This window comes from Rhea americana, unplaced genomic scaffold, assembly GCF_003343005.1.
Source record: "Rhea americana isolate MKP2758 unplaced genomic scaffold, rheAme1 scaffold_14, whole genome shotgun sequence".
Lineage (NCBI taxonomy): Eukaryota > Metazoa > Chordata > Aves > Rheiformes > Rheidae > Rhea > Rhea americana.
In genome coordinates this window covers 1,784,613-1,799,683 of record NW_028185483.1, presented here as the reverse complement: position 1 = coordinate 1,799,683, position 15,071 = coordinate 1,784,613, and the positions used below count along the sequence as shown (strand labels likewise).

The 15,071-nt window shown below is 40.9% G+C and overlaps 1 protein-coding gene across 3 annotated transcripts in view; it reads right to left on the bottom strand.

Moving 5' to 3' along the window:
- Positions 1-14,872, bottom strand: part of PXYLP1 (2-phosphoxylose phosphatase 1) — a 107,243-nt gene extending 92,371 nt beyond the window's left edge. For 2 of the 3 annotated variants that reach the window (XM_085298559.1, XM_085298560.1), the window contains exons 1-3: positions 14,465-14,872; positions 13,594-13,723; positions 13,168-13,257 (exon numbers count right to left, since the gene is read on the bottom strand). The gene's annotated coding sequence lies outside the window, so the exon portion shown is untranslated. The remainder of the gene's footprint in view (positions 1-13,167; positions 13,258-13,593; positions 13,724-14,464) is intronic. The other variant, XM_085298561.1, reaches the window with a different exon arrangement.
- Between the last annotated feature and the right edge of the window lie 199 nt (positions 14,873-15,071).

Below are 15,071 nucleotides of genomic sequence, written 5' to 3'. Positions count from 1 at the left end.
TGTGTGTGTGTTTGTGTGTGTGTGTATATATATACACACACATCTCACAAATGTAGGTATACCAAACACAAACACTCCTGCAAAACTAAAGGCTTAACAATCCTGTTGAAAAGCTGATCTTGGATATTCCGGTGAAAATTTGGAGATGCACCTTTAAGACTGATCATTGTGCTTATCTCTTCCTATAATTAATCTCAAACAAAATGTATGTTTTATAGGACTTTATTAAGAAATCCTGTCAGTCAGTTACTACTTAAAGGGCTCCTCTTGATTAAAAAAAAGACACCAAGAAATAGAAGGAAAAGGTGGAAATTGGCTGACTTTGCTCTGAATCTCCAAGCCCTCCCAAAAGCACCTGCATAGAATAGTAACAGTTATGGCTTTTAGGTTAGTTGTGTGTTTGAATCACCTTCTTGATGTTTGCTAGTAGGAATTAAAAAAAAAAAAGGGGGGGGGGTGCTGTGTCCTGTGCATTGAGTTACTCCCTTCTGAAACAGCCATACCCTGATACTGCTTTTGCAATACTCAGGTACTGCAATACTCAGGACCGTATTTGGGGACTTCTCAGGAACACTTCCATCTTCTGCTGTAATACGTCAATGTAAGTTTGTGTGGCAGACATTAAATGTAATCTGCACACTTGTCGCAGACAACTCCACTTGCAGGGCTCTAACAAAAATGTTATTATAATGGGACTTGACTCTATTCACTCCAAACTTTGCCTCAGTGCCACTGACTATACACAGGAAAGAGGAGCCTTCTTGCTTTCCATACTTGGCTTTAGCATGGAAGAAGAGACAGACAGCAAGATAAGAAACATCACTGTGGCAACAGAAAGGTTTTTACTGGCCTACCACTTACAAAAATGCAGCTTGTCTCTCTGCTTCTGCCAGCAAGCTGGAAAAAGAGCTGCTGCAGTTGGAAGTTGCTGCCAACCTCTATACAATCAGTAAGTTTCCACTCTCTAGCACCAGGAACTTGCATTTCTGCCTCCACGAGCAGGAATGCAAGAGCATCATGTGAACAGGCAGGGTGCAGAGTCCAAAGGGCTAGTCATGATATTGGCTGGGGCAACGTACCTAGTTAAGTCGAAAACATCTTTGAAGGGGGAAAGGATTTTGCTTATCAAGCCAAATGTGAGGAAGGGAGCTGCTGTCAAATCTAACTGCTTCAGTTTCATGTTAGGTCATGGAAGCACTCAGCACTGAATCACTTTTTCAAGGCCAGCCTGTTTCATTTGAGAGCAAATGTTGAGGAAGGAGGACACGTGGCACTGCTTTGGCACATCTGAGCTTGGCTGTCCCACTTCTCATTGATTTTTTTTTTCTGTTAAATTTAGAACCTCTTAAAAGCTGTCATTCTTCTCCCATATAAGACTTGATAACTTTTTCTGCTCTTCTACATGGCAGAAATGGAACTTCAAATGCTTAGATTCCTTGCACAATGTCAAGTCTTCACTGTCATGTTCTCAGGGTGTTTTTTTTTTTTTTAATGTATTATGACTTGTGATTAAATTATAAAAATACTTGTGGTAACCACTGCACTCTATCTTGACTCAGCTATAACTTTGTTATTTCCTGCATTGTGGTTCCTTCAGAGCAAGAAGCTTTCAGCAATACCAGACTAGCATACACAAAGTCTTGTTCAGCAGAACTGGTCTTGTAGTGGACAGTCCAGCTAACCTGTGTTATGGGATGGTAAATATTTCATACATTTACACTTCATATGGATAAGATTGATAAAATATAAGCCAAATTGGCTGGATCTGTCTGATGGGGTTGTAGTTGGATTCATGCCTTTTACATGGTAAAATCAAGCAGGAAAAAAAATGCCAAATTAATGTTTGGCTGATAATTTAATTACTCCAAAGGTTGCTGTTCATTTCCTTATGGAGTTACTCTTAACAAATATTTGATAGTATAAGCAATATTATTCTAGCCTGTTAGCGAGCAGTTGCAGGAAGCTTTACCTCTATAAGCATTCCCTGATGCCCAAAATGAACTGCTACTGTGGTACTACAGACAAGCTGTTTTGGCCCTACTCACTGAATCCCTCTCTTCTTCTGCCACCAGTAACAGGAAAAAAAGAAAAAAAAAAAACAGCTGGGCATTCTGGTGATAATATTTAAGTCTTTCATCAGACTGCAACAGTTCACCCCTAAGGAGTTACTGACTTGACTGAGATGAATGTCATCACATTTGACTGGTGACACTCCTGTTTTTAAGAGACCCTGGGAATATGCTGCTGAATAAGACATTTCTGTGGCAATGCTAGTATCAGTTTCATGTTGGGCCTTCTAATGGAATCTAGATGGCTTAGCATCTGACCTGCAGGGGTCAGGACAGGCAGCAAAGTCGCTAGGGTTCCGCTCATTTGAGATGCAGGCACATTGTTTGGCATAGGAAACTCTAACAAGAATGGCACCAATGTACCCTCACCTATTAGTGTTCATCCAGGATGCCTCCTAACCTCTCTAGCATGATGACTGCAAGAGCTTTTTCTGTTCTGAGCCTTGCCATAGTTATCTGTGATTAAGGACTGAAGAGCTGCCTCACAATTTCTGAGGAGTGATAGTGAATATATTGGAAGCAGTAGGTGGTAAGAAATTAAGCAGCCAGTCTACTGAGGTGTTATGCAGAAGCATACTACACTGGTGTTACTGGCATGCTCTGTTAGCAGTGTCTACACACTCACAAAAAGACAGAGCATTTTCAGTAGAGATTTCCAAAGAACTTTTTTCTCCCACTGCCCCTAAAAAGCTGAATCACTTAATTGGCTATAACAGTATAATTGACGAATATTTATTCATTTATACTGCAGGTGACATAACTGCTCATTACAAACCTCCAAGGTACAGCTTGAATTCAACAACATCTTCAAGAACAATTAAAAGCTCCCACAACATTGCAGCAAATCCACTGCAACACTTTTAGATTGCAATATATTGCTGGGCATTTTGAAGATGTTTCTTACTCAGCATCTAGTGCCCCTTCTCATCATTCTGAGCAGGTTCCCAAGAGGAGGAATGTTTTGACTTGCTGCTCAGCTCAAACACCAGGAAGGCTCAGTGGGAACAAATACAACAGCTCAACTAGCTCATCCTGTGGTCACTGCAGGACTACAGGGACAGCACGAACAGGAGGGGAGGAGTGATAGAAAGGATGCCCAAAGCATAAAAAGCAAGAACAGAGAGAGGTGCCAAAATATCAGATGTTCTGTGCCCTACTGCTTTTCTCTTACAGACTGCAGCAATGAAGAGAATCATGTCTTTTGGCTAAGCAGTCTTCTACCAGCTCCTCCTGAAGCAGCAGAGCTTAACGCATCTAGAGAACTTAGAAGTGAAGCACCTATTTAATATTAGGTGATTTAAATAGTGCTTGATCAATGGATTTTGATCAGAAATCAAGCAAGCTAATCTGCCACAGGGCAAAGCAGCAGCTGCCATATCCTCTGAACCACTACATCTGGTCTCTTGCCCTCAGAAGTAGTTTACAAATCAGAGTATCTACAGAATAGAGTGAAAATCTCCCATAATCTAGCTGGTTGGTTCCCAAGTAGAACACAGCAGCAGTAAGAAGGTCTCCTACCTCCTCAATCATGTTGCATACCGTGTCATCTCACTTCATAGAACTGTATTCTCATATTTGTTGTCAGTCTGCTGTTTCTAAATGAGCACAGCTAAACTGGAACATTACCTAAAATTCATCTTTCTGAAGGTGGGAAATAAAGATCAGAATACCTATGTCCCCCCCCTCACTTCTTAAGAGTAGCTCATTAATAGCATTGGTATTCTGATCTTTATTTCCCACTTCATCATTTTCAATCTCTTCTATGGGAAGTAAGTTTTTCTAAAGACATCTTTCAATATAAACAGAATCCTTCAGTCGATAGGCTCTCCACTTCCAAGAACTACTCTTCTTGGGAGAGCATTAACATCTATCCTGTACGGACTCATTTTAGCCAAGATAATATGGTCTGCTTTTAGCAGTGCTAGTTATTTGCAGCTCTTCAAGATGTATTTACTATTTCTAAGCAAGTAAGTGTGATACATAATAGATGAAAAAAATAAAGCTCATATGCTGTGTTTTGTTCTAGGACAAATTAGAAAAGATATGAAACATCTGTCCTCAAGTGTTATTTAAAAAAAAAAAAAAAAAAAAAAACACTTTGGAAATGACTGACCAGCCTAGGAATGGAAGCTTAACAATTATGATTACTGACAGCATTTGGCTTCATAAACTTCGCTGTCTTCTCCCTTGTCTGAAGTTCTTTATGCTTACTTTAATCCAAAAAGTGATTTTCTTACTAATAAAAGGAAGAAGTGGCAGTCGGTACCTTAGTCTGTTAGTTTTAATGGGGACAGGAGAGTTGTCACGAGGATCCAGACTCCTATCCACAAGCTGCCTCTGGTGCTCTCTGGTACTCACTTGACACTTCCTAACCGTATGCGCTCTGGGAGCTCAGTTCTCCACAGCATTATTCTAATTTTATGTTGGCATAACAGGCTGTTACTAAGGCTGAAACGTGGACAAATCTTTCTATTCTTTTGCCTTTTTGGAGACAATCAGGCTAAAAGAAGTTGTTACAGGAGAACAGAAAAATCTTAGCACCTACTCAGAAAAATATACTTTTTTGACCCACAGTGAAGACAGTACTCCTTTTACATATAATGCTACATATGAGAAGCCATATATTAAAGCTGTCCGAAGCAATATTGGCAATATTTCCTGTTTTGCTTGTGTATAGCTCTAATCCAAGGGTATTGTTTATTGGCAACAAAAGGTTGTTGAGGAAGCTTGCTTCCCTCTACCTGAGGCTACAGCAAGCAGGCAGAAGCCTGGCTGGTGACTGTTCTCTATATCCCTTCCTTTGCAACTCTTCTGTGCTCTGGTTCATTGATCTAGGGAAGAGAAGGATCCACATATCAAGAATGAATTCATCCTCACATCCTGCCGATCCTGAAGGCTCAGCACAGCAGCAGCTCTGATCTCATTCTGCAGAGCTTTTCAGTACCACAACAAATCAAAGGAAAAAAATGGACGCTCTTTTCACACACTTTTCTAGAAGTTGGTGGCAAGATGCCATTGGTTTTTGAGAAGGAGAAGGACGGTGGTACAGCCTCCCTAGTTTGGCAAACAGAGACTACATACACAAGGCATACAATATCCTTGAATTCAGACTGCTGACTGGGATCATCACCAGTATTTCTTTAGCATTTACTACTGTACAGACTTCACTGTAAAGAAAACTCATTTACTATAATCAGAAAGGTGACACAAAAACGACCAATCACCCATACAGCTGAAGCAAATTAATCAGACATCTATGTGAGAATAGCCTTTGGTACCATTCAGACTTATTTCTGACTGTAACTCTGTATGCAAACCTCCCTCTTGGGTGTGGAAACGTATGTGGCTCCATCTGTCTCACAGCTGGCTAAGCCTTCTCGGATGCTAACTGCACCGTATCAACAACAATATAAGGCATCACCATCAACTGCCAGAGAGCATTGTATTTTGGCTTACTTTTCTGATCAAATGCCTGTAAATTTTCTGAGCCACAGCCAAATGACTGCATCTGTTGTGGAACAGAGCACGACTCCATAAAGCCCCTCACGTATTCCTCTCCCCACCACAAGCCCAACACCACAGGCCTTTGCAACTGGAACAGTCAACCACACTTTCTAGTTTAGTGGACAAACACACTGCCAAACCACTTCTCTTCTCACCAGATGTTCTGATTCAGCACACACTTTACTTGTTAAATGACAGCACTTCAGACTACTGGAGGCATCATTGAGGTCTATAAAACAAGGGTAGGCAAAACAAATCACCCTCTCTGTCCCCAAAAACTAAACAGACAGCAAAACTACGTATGAGGAAGTTGAAACCATGGTATTTACCAAGTCTGCTGGAATACAGGGAACTGGAATAAAAAGGATCTTCACAGGAAACAGCCCTACTAAAAAAAGGTCAATGGTTAAATACTGGAGTTTTGCCCCACAGCAGAAATTATCACTGCTGAGAAAGACATTTAGGAGATAACACCTTTCAATTCCATTTAGAGTCCAAGGAACTGGAAGTGTCATGCTCTTTGAGGATTGCTCAATTCTGTTCAAAAGGAACTGAAGTGTTTCCTTCATAAACACACACATCACAACCAACATTAATTCTGAAGGTTCAAGTCCTGCTAACAAATGGTAAAAACACTGGAAAGTGAGTTTGAAAAACAAAATACTCACTCTGCTTTCTATTTAACAGGTTTAAATGCTGAAGTTTTCACTGCCCATGTCTGTGATACGTTGAATATAAACATAATCAACAGTTTGACTGCTTGCTCTAAAGCCAAATTCATACTCCCATTTAAGAAAGGAAAAGGCTATAGCACTGAAAGAACCCTGATGTTTACTCTGCTTTTAATTGATGTCTCCATTATCTGACCTCTCAGAAAGACTAAAAAAGCAAACATCACAGTATATGTTTCTGACTTTCCTAATCTCTCCCTGTCCAGGTTGATTTATTGATTTTAGTTGAAGATTAGCCAACACTGAACTCTAACTGATTAAATTCAGTGTGAATTTGAGAAACCACTTGGTATAGTCTAAACCTCCGAGGGCCCAAGATCATTAAAGTCAATTAAATCATGCCCCTGCTGGATTGCAGCTGAAATCCAAATTGCTAAAGTTCTTAGAAACTACAGTCAGAATAGGGGATGTGCTTATCTGATCTTGTGAAATATAAATCTGTCTTTTGGTCACTTTTTTTTTTAAACACTGACTGATGCCTAATAGCATATTGTTGACACCCTGGTATGTGTTCCTTTGAGACATAGACCAATATTATTTAAACATACGTGAGTAACACACTGCTTAAGCAGTAATTTGCAAGATTTACATATAAATTTGAGAGTTACTTTAATAAAGCTGTATACTTCCCTTCTCCATCTGCCTTTCTGTATCAGAATGGACTACATCCATTTCTGAGAACAATCCTAACATCCAGGATAACAACTTTCACTATTTGAGTACCTCATTACAGACACCATAAAAAAAAAAAAAAAAAAAAAAAAAAAGACTGACAGCGCTACCTTACTGTGAAAGACAGGGCCAGGGAGCAGCAAGAGCAGGGCTCCCTGCTAAGTTATGGTGAGCAAGGAACCGAGGCTGGCCACAACGCTGGCCAGCAGTGAACTCACCCACTGGGCGCAGTCCCACAGCCCTGGAAGCAGCTGAGCAGAGGATGGTGGTGACAGCAGCAGGTCCTGTCAATGATCCAGTGATTATCAGGCAAAAGCAAGTCCAGTCAAAAGTCAAACCAGGAAATACAAAAAATAAAAATAAAAAAAAATCGCACACCTACGATGTAGCTCAGGCCAGAGATGAATGGCCAGGTCTGAGCTTAAATGAGGCTTATGGACCCATGAGCAAGGGAGGGGGAGGTGGGGGGGGTTGGTGGAGGTCCAAGGTGAGGCTGGTCAGGGCCATTAAGGCCTCTTGGCGCAGGCAGGGCTCTGACAGACAGTTACATGACATGCATCTGCGTGGTGCCTCACTGTTCTCCACCACTGACTGGGTCTGTGATTTGAGGAGGAAGGATGTCATCTCCTCTTCCTGGAGGTGCAGCCAGCACTATGCCAGAAACAGAAGCATATCTCAGTCCAGCTGAGCCACAGGGAGAACAAGACTGGTAATATCACTGTAACACAGCAGCAATATCTGTTTTTAAAATTCTGGTATCATGAGTATTGTAGTATTCCCAAACACTGCCTCATTCTAGGGGCCACTCGACTCAGGTGTGCCCTGTAACAGGATCCAAGGCACTCTTCCAGGACCTTATGCTGGAAACTCCAACAAACTCATACCAGGTTCTCCAGGCCTTTAGCCTTTTCCCTCTGATATTCTTTCCCACCTCTAAAGAAAATAAAGTTGCAATAGGGAGGCTCCTTTCATCCACTCTCTCAATTAAGCTTCTAATGTTATTACAATGAGCTGTCCCTTCCTTCCTTTGCAGTGAAATTACTGATTAGTAATTAAAGCTTGATTTATACTAACTGTTCCTTATAAAAGATAATTCAAAACACCTACTCCTAACAAAAGTAGGAGATAAGCTACAAGTCGCACAGCAAACTTTCCATCATGCTCCACCACATGTAAAAACATGACCAAATATCTCAAAACTTCAACCTTGTACTCTACTGTAGATAAGGCACAGTAACAGACAACAAATTAAACTTTTACTGATTGACAGTCAGAACTTGAGAGGAAGGACAACAGTAAACAAAATCAGTACTGTACTACATATTTTGATTTCAGAATATTTGACTTCCACATGGAGATAACCTGAAGCGTATCCATACTACGTAATCATACGTAGACTTGGCTTTGTGAACACATAATACATTGCTGCTTTGCTCACATGGCAGAATAAAATTAAGATAAGATTGAAATATAACTGGAAGAACATTGTGGGAAAGAATAAAGAGTGCATTAGTAGTCATAAATTCTAAGAATGTTGTCTAAAACACAGAAGTTCAAAAGATTTTTTAAAAAGAGAGATGGAAAAAATCATAGCATGATTAAAAATAGGGTTCTTCAAATGTAGGTCACCAATTATGCTGGGTCACACAGAATTTCTATATATTTATAGGCGGGAAATATAGGTTGTTATAGGTGTTTTATCATGAAATCAAGAAACAATGAAATCCTCTCATTTTTTTTTTAAGGCAGAGATTAAAATCTAAATACAGTTCTTCCCACCACAGTTATTAACAACCTAACTCCAACAGCCAATCAGAGTTTAAAGATGATTTGTCAAAACCATCTCTACCATATCTCATCCTTATCACATCATGAAAACCACCGCTGTTTCGGCAGGGCTGACAAGGCCAAGCTCATCCAAGCTGTAATTCCACCAAGGCTAAGCAAGTTACAGCTAGATATGAATCCACATACTTGTGCTTCCCTGTGTCTGAATCTACAAAAAAAAAAAAGTGAAAAAGGTTTTCCAGAGTATATTGAAAGAAGCAGGGGAAGATAAGCAATTCATATGAATTACGTTTGATTACAGAACAGATTAAAGAAGTTTGTGCTGCACAGGAGAGGAGTTAAGAGCTCCAGGAAAGGAAGACAGATTGGTAATTTTTAACTGGGGCTTTGACATATTCCCAGCACACATACAAAGTATCTGAAGGGAGGGTGTCAAGGGAACGGGGACAAACTCTTTTCAGTTGTCCCATGTGACAGGACAAGAAGCAATGGGCAGAAATTGAAGCACAGGAAGTTCTGCCTGAATGTGAGGGGGAATTTCTTCCCTGTGAGAGTGACGGAGCCCTGGCACAGGTTGCCCAGAGAGGTTATGGAGCCTCCTTCTCTGGAGATATCCAAGGCCCGCCTGGATGTAACCCTGTCTACCGTGCTCCAGGCGTCCCTGCTGCGCAGGGAGGTTGGACTAAATGATCTCCAGAGGTCCCTTCCAACCTTACTGATTTTATGATAAGCTTGCGTATGCCATACAAACTCCAGAACAGGTAGGGATTTCATCTGTTTGATCTGGTGCCCTGTTCCACGGCTACCATTAATTGCTCATCATAATCTTGTTAAGCTGTCTCCAAAGATCGAGTAAATAAGTACTCCATAAGGCCTTGAATAAAACAGATTAACTTGCAAGTTTCCTTTTTTGCACTATTACCCATCTTCTAAACTTGCATTTCTCTCTATTTTTTAGAAGTGCCTTTTCTAGGCAAAGGAGTAACTCTCACATGTTTTCAGGGTGGGGGAAGAAATCAACTACAATCTGATAACTAGTCATCCTTTCAAAAAAATACAGAATTTGATTTTTTTGTCTTCCATTTCTGAAACGAAGAGACTGCCACAAGAATCTGGAACGTGACAAGTCATTTTTGTAGCCTACAGAAGATAGTGGAAAACTTCATACATTTAAAATAAAATCTCAAACAATTTGACTCATTAGGATAAGTAACCTATTAACAATGCTCAACATCCTCTGCTCATACAGCCGCTAATCTAACATGCTGTCATCAACAATTTCCATTTTAGTTACAGTGGTTACTTCTCAGAATGGGGGCTCTAAGTGAGCTTTCAGTCATACGCATAATGTCGAGGGGACAATCCAGGAGACAAAAACTACCTTACAGCTAGGCACCAAAAACTCACACAATACATCTTCAAGTGCATTATCTCTTGAAATAAGCCAGGCATCCATTCTGTACTGCCTTAATTGGTTCATTAGGAGTAATGAAGCTTATCTTCCTAATGTACACCTGAGTCTGCAAAATCCTTGTCCAGGCTTAGACAAATTAGAGAAGTAACATCTCCTTCAGATGGAAATTAATTATTATGCCACATTTATCATGCAAGAGCAGCAAGGTGGCTGGCTTCCTAGGCAACTGCTAGTGGCCTGAAAGCTCTTCTATATTCTTCACACTCAGTAAGATGGCTGGATTTGACCAGTTGTCTAAATCAGGCTGCACCTCACAGCAGTGAAGTGCAGTTACTAACTACAGGAGGGATTACAGCAGTTTAAAGTTCGCTGGTTTTGCTCACTCCAACTGTTCAGAACCGCCCTAATCACACATTCACTTTTTTTAAATGAGCTATTCCTTCTTCTGCCTTCAGATGAAAAATTGTAAAGGGGTTCTGTTTCAAGCTACTAAGGAGTGAAAAAAAATTCTGAAATCCTTACAGATTTTCGTATCAGGAAATCAATTTTTTCCATGGGACATTTTGTTTACCTACCTCTCTCAAAGCGAGCTAAGGTCAGAAGTCTGTGCTTTTGAAATGGGCTAAACTGGAATTCATGATGGAGTACACACCTTTTACAATGGACATCTTAACAAGGTGACCTACCCATCTGTTCATACTTTGAGAAACCCATCCGAGAATGGGGTGCACATGGTTCTTTCATCTTCCATTCTAGGCCCCAAACACTTCAGAAAATCACATGACAGATTCTGTTACATTTATTAAGATTCTCTTTAATGCTAGTGCAAGGCCTGTTCCTAAGTCTCACTTCTTATCCTCAACGTGAATTTACTCATGACCTCTGGTCACCCCGCTAACATTGACCTTTAGCTTAAGTACTATTTTACTTTTCTGATTCCTGTAGTTTATTCTCTTTATGTATTTGTAGGCAGATCATATCTTGTCTTAGCCTTTATTTACCCAGGCTAAACAAACCAAACCTTTCAAGTGTACTCTGGTATGATAAGCTATCCATTCTCCAGATAAATTCTGTGGTTCTTCTGTACACCTGTTTCAGTCTGAATACACCTTTCCTGCAATCTGACAGCCTATGTCATGCACCATGTTTCCTACAGCTCTCACAAGGGCCAAATACAATAGAATAAACTACTACTATGTCTCTTTTGCAAGTATCTGAAGATCTCTCAATTTTCAGCACATGAATGGCTTAGAGTCCCCCTAACAAACACCCCCTAGTAATGCTGTGACCAATCCTGTCTTTGCCTTCTGTCTGCCAATCATCCTGCCTTCTCTTCTTTCTCAGTCTTATGTATATCACTTTCCTATCCCTCATTTTCAGATTACTGCCTCTTAGCCATTACTCCCTCGCCAAGGCACAAAAATCATAAATTAAAGTCTTCCTCTCTGACTTCCAGGGGAAAAAACTGCCAGGGACCTGGCTGCCTTCACCCTCGCAGCAATGCCCCACACATACTTGGTCGCTGCCAAGTCCCAGGGTTTTATCTCACTTACTGCACTTGTAACAAAGCCTCATCCAAGTTGCAGCCGACCTGGCAGTGCCAGCTACCCGTTAGCCATCCCTGCTTTTGTTCCTCATTTGGCTTTTAAGTAATTCCTGCTGTTTAGCATTATGCTACACAGCACCATACTCTGCTACCCTACACAATCTTGTTAAACTGTCTCCTGCATCTCCCTCTTCTTCTCCCACCTTCTAGGTATCCAGGACTTTTGCACTCCAAGACTCCTAGATTTCACTTAACTTAAAGTGAACCCTTCCTCCACAAAGAAGCTGCTTAATTTCTAAGTTCTGACACAAAACTCATGAAACCTTTGTAGAAGCTGATGAAACCAGGCCTACTACTTACTGAAAGGATTTCACTAAGAAAATAGCTGAATCCAATTGTTAGGTCTTTCACCTTCTTCTTATAATTCACCTACTCAGAGTTTCAGAACTCTTCAGCTCACAGTTGACTACTATTCAGTTTAAGTGGAACTTAAAGCAAAAGTCCAACTGAACATACTTCTTTCTCATATTTCTTGAAGGGAGAAAATATTGTATTTTTGTCTGCTTGGTCAGGAAAGGAAATAATGTATCGCTTAGATATGCGGAACGTCTAAGAATGCTAAATATTTTTAAATAGGCTATTTAGTATAAATATTATTTCAAAGAGGAACTGTTTTCTATTGTGAGAGTTAACCTTGGCACTGGCAGAAGATAGCAAATGCTTGTTTAAAGAATACTTCAGAGTAAACAAAGCCATGGCTACATCAAATCTGTATTTCACATGTGGAATTTTGTTCTTCATTTCCTGTATATTTTAAATGTGTAACATGCGGATGTAAATATTATAAAATTAGAGGATAAGGAGTCACTATAACTGTAATAAGAGCAGGCGCTCAATAGCGTAATTCAGAATAGAAAGGCATATGTAATTCTTAGAAACCTAACTGAAAGGTAGCAATACAAATTCTGCTCTGTGGAAAAATATGTTATTACCTACCTTGAACTGCCATAAAAAAACAGCAAAAAATTAGCTCCATCTTGGATGGTAGAAATTTTTCTGCTGCTCTTTTTTAGACAAAAAGCTACCAGTGAGATTTAAGAAATAAGTCTTTTCTGCTATAAGACTCCAAGAGGAAAAGTGTAGCATATTACATGCAGGTAGGATTCTAAGAATTCAGAATTGGAGAGCACAGAAACAAGGGCTTAATGTTTTCTCATACATCTTTTCTCCTTGCTGAAACTCTGTTGAATCTAACTACACCTCTTAGAATCAACAGGCAAGAAGAACAGAAGATTCATTGAGTTACTTGTGTTTTGCTATAGAAGTATGAAAAAAATGAAACCTGAAAAGGCTCAGATCAACGAGGTCTGTTGAAAATTGTTTGAACGCTTTTATTTGTGTACTGGGTTCTCAATTGTCTCAGTATTTTCTTTCCACACTTACCTCTCTCAGCTGGCAGAAGGGAAGAACGCACTCTAAGAATCCATATCCATCGAGCATGACTGTAGAAACAGTTTAGCCAGAAAATCCAGCCTAAAAAGGAGAATGAAAGTCATATTAAAAGCAGCTCCCAATAAGTGCTGCAACATTATTTTGAATCAGAGTGTTTCAGACTCAATAAAAACTGAAAGTATTTTAGTTTGGGTCTTTTTACATATTTCAATAGAATATCAAAAGTTTCTATAAAAACAATTTGTTTAAATCACAAAGGGTCTATTTTTCCACACCAAAAAATGTTTCAGTTGCTCTATATGGGATCCTATTCAATAAGGATTCAGAAAAATCATCAGATTACTGTTTTTCGTTTGCCACAGCGTAAGTCAAGAGTACCAGGTAAGTTAAATGCTTCCAGATTAGGAGTTCACCTACACAGAGGGACAACAAAGCGCAGTCTTTGTCCTCTCGTACTTAATCTTCTTTTGAGTTTACCGGAATATGTGCTCACTGGATGGTATCACATGGCCGGCTGAAAACCCATCTTCTCTTCCCTCTTAAGCCACTGATGGAAATAGAAAAAAAAATGGACTGATGACCTCAAAGTACGTATTTGGCATAGGACTCTTCTTTCATGCAAAGTTTAATAATATTGCTGGTACTATTTTCAAACAATCTCAATTTCATTTCACAAAGTTGCCCAAATATACTTAAATTACTCTTTCTTGTGTGACACCTTGAGGGAAGCAGCACATGATCCCCTCTTATTTACTGAAGTTTAACATGTCTGGAAGAACACTGCCTCAGTGAGTATTTAACTACAGGTTTCTGAAAGTCATGCCTGTCTTGTTATCTAGGAACAATTAATTTTTAAAGAGATATTTCAATCTCCTTCATTTGTTTCAACTACATGCCCTGTGGAGTAGCAATGCAAACCACCACCTGCAAAATCACTGCCCTACTTTCAGCTGTCTTTCATTTCCCTGAAACTCCTTTTTGCCCCCCTAGCACCTCCGCATCTCCAGCAAGGCTTCTCCAACTCCCACTGCAAAATTTCACATCTTTTCTAGCTTATTTTCGTCTTCCCTATCAGCCCACCATGCTTCGCAGGAGGTTTTGTGTCCTTAGAAATGGCTGCTTCAGAAGGATGCTGTTTATTTACTAATATATAGCTTAAAAACTGCCGTGCTGTTATGGAAATAAGCAACTCCTCACACTGAGGCAGCACTCTGCATTCATTATGCGGGCAGTTACAAACCTAACACTCACAAGTATTTTAGCAAGTTGTTCACTTGCTTTCAAATACCTGATCTTACAAAACGCTGAACAGCACTAGAGTTTCACATGCGATGTTGCAAATTTCCCCGTGGGGCATTATTTACTTTCCCTTGCGACAGAAAACACGGATTTTTGAGGAAAATGAGGACAAAAGCCATCCAGTGACTCCCAGCGCTCCCTTGGGAAAGCCTTCCAAGAAGTCCGTCTTTAAAAACGCCTGCTTTCATTCCGCAGCTGAGGATTTACAGCTGGCAAAATAAAGAAACGAAGTCAGCCGCGACGGGCGTTGCGCCGGGGCGGGCAGCAGACCGCCCACGCGTGTCCCGTGACGCCGCCGCCCGCAGGCGCCGCGGACGCCGGCTCCGTGTTTCCCCGCGCCTTTCCCCCTCTCTTTCCACACGGGACCCCGTTCCCCTTCCCCGGCCGGGGCAGCGAGGCGACGTAACAGCGGCGGGGCGCGGGGGGGAAGGAGGGAATAAAGGCGCCGCCATTTCGCGGCCGCCGCCGCTAACGGCCGCGGCGCGCGGGCCCCGTGAGGCGGAGCACGAGGCACCGCCCCGCCCCCGCTGGCCAATGGCGCGCGCCGCTTACGCGCCTCGTCGCTGCATATTCATGAGGGCGCGGAGCGACGGCAC